Genomic DNA, 2,154 nt, shown 5'->3' with positions numbered 1-2,154 from the left:
TAGATTGGAAGATCACTAGATTGAGCATTTTATTTTGTGAATTTCATTTTTCTGTTTGAGTGATTTACTTTTTGTTTTAGCTAAACTTCTTCCCTTCTCCCTCTACCCGTTTGTTTTTCTTTGTTATTTTCAATTCTGTTGCTAACCCACTAACTGTTTGATATATTGCATCACCCACAACTAACAATAACTCTAACACAAATACTGTCTGCACCTATTTTCTTTGCTTATACTTGTTGGTTGTATGATAGGGAGAAGAAGCAGGGATTCAACTTTCTTTGATTCTGAACCAGAGAGAACCTTCCTTAGACTAAAGAGGGAGGCAAAAGGAAAACGAGTAGTTGGTGGTGAAGAAGAAGAGGAACAGTTTGAGGAATATTTTGAACCAAACATAGAAGAAAACATGGAAAATCATCATGAAGAAGAGACTCACAACCATGGCAGAGGAGGTGGAGCAAATCATGCTGGGGAGGATAGAAGAGTTTTGGGCTCTTACATTAATCCAAACCCAGGCAATTGTGGAAGTAGCATCCAAAAGCCAACAATTCATGCCAACAACTTTGAACTTAAACCACAGCTCATCACCCTTGTTCAGAACAACTGTTTGTTTGGAGGAGGTGTTCAAGAAGATCCCAACCAACATTTGACCACCTTCCTGAGAATATGTGACACAGTAAAATCTAATGGTGTTCATCCTGACGCCTATAGATTGCTCTTATTTCCCTTCTCACTCAGAGACAAGGCAGCCAAGTGGCTGGAATCCTTCCCAAAGGAGAGCTTGACAACTTGGGAGTATATGGTGAACAAATTCTTAGCAAGATTCTACCCTCCTCAACGAATCAATAGGCTGAGAGCTGAGGTTCAAACCTTCAGGCAACAGGATGGTGAGACTCTGTATGAAGCACGGGAGAGGTTCAAAGACTTAACAAGGAGGTGTCCACCTGACATGTTCAACGAATGGGTCCAGCTGCACATTTTCTATGAAGGGCTCTCTTATGAGTCAAAGAAGGCAGTAGACCATTCATCTGGAGGGTCCTTGAACAAGAAGAAGACCATTGAGGAAGCCATAGATGTTATTGAAACAGTAGCAGAAAATGACTATTTCTATGCTTCCGAAAGAGGGAACACAAGAGGAGTGATGGAGCTAAACAATGTAGACGCTCTGTTGGCCCAAAACAAGCTCATTACCCAGCAGCTGGCTGACCTCACCAAGAAGATGGAGATGAACCAAGTAGCAACAATCTCCACTTCATCAACAACACAAGAAGGAGTAAACCAAGAAGCAGAAGGGAGTCAGGAGCAAGCCAACTACATTGGGAATTCACCAAGGAAAAACTATGATCCATACTCCAAGACTTACAACCCTGGATGGAGAAATCACCCGAACTTTGGGTGGGGAAGTGAGCAAGATCAAAACCAAGACCAGAGACGTTACAACTCCAACAATAATGCAGCTCACCAAAAATTCACCCAGAGGACATCTCAACACCCCCACAATAACACTTCTCCACATACTTATCAAAACCAAAACAGCACATCTGCTCCGAACCACTCATCAATTGATGACAGGCTCTGATGAGCGGATAATTTATACGCTTTTTGGCATCGTTTTTAGTATGTTTTTAGTAGGATCTAGTTACTTTTAGGGATGTTTTCATTAGTTTTTATGTTAAATTCACATTTCTGGACTTTACTATGAGTTTGTGTGTTTTTCTGTGATTTCAGGTATTTTCTGGCTGAAATTGAGGGACTTGAGCAGAAATCAGATTCAGAGGTTGAAGAAGGATTGCTGATGCTGTTGGATTCTGACCTCCCTGTACTCAAAGTGGATTTTCTGGAGCTACAAAACTCGAAATGGCGCGCTTCTAATTGCGTTGGAAAGTAGACATCCAGGGCTTTCCATCAATATATAATATTCTATACTTTGGCCAAGAATAGATGACGTAAACCGGCGTTCAACGCCAGCTTTCTGCCCAAATCTGGCGTCCAGCGCCAGAAAAGGAGCCAAAACCAGAGTTGAACGCCCAAACTGGCACAAAAGCTGGCGTTCAACTCCAAGAAGGACCTCTACACGTGCAACACTCAAGCTCAGCCTAAGCACACACCTAGTGGGCCCCGGAAGTGGATTTATGCATCAATTACTTACTTCTGTAA

At 42.2% G+C, this 2,154-nt stretch overlaps 1 non-coding gene across 1 annotated transcript; it reads right to left on the bottom strand.

The window, feature by feature from the left end:
• Positions 1 to 844: 844 nt before the first annotated feature.
• LOC112761099 (small nucleolar RNA R71) lies at positions 845 to 948 on the bottom strand. The gene has a single exon (XR_003181510.1). It is a non-coding gene; the product is annotated as a small nucleolar RNA R71 (small nucleolar RNA).
• Positions 949 to 2,154: the final 1,206 nt, after the last annotated feature.

This window comes from Arachis hypogaea, chromosome 16, assembly GCF_003086295.3.
Source record: "Arachis hypogaea cultivar Tifrunner chromosome 16, arahy.Tifrunner.gnm2.J5K5, whole genome shotgun sequence".
In the NCBI taxonomy this organism is placed as follows: domain Eukaryota; kingdom Viridiplantae; phylum Streptophyta; class Magnoliopsida; order Fabales; family Fabaceae; genus Arachis; species Arachis hypogaea.
This window is presented reverse-complemented; position numbering and strand designations above follow the sequence as displayed.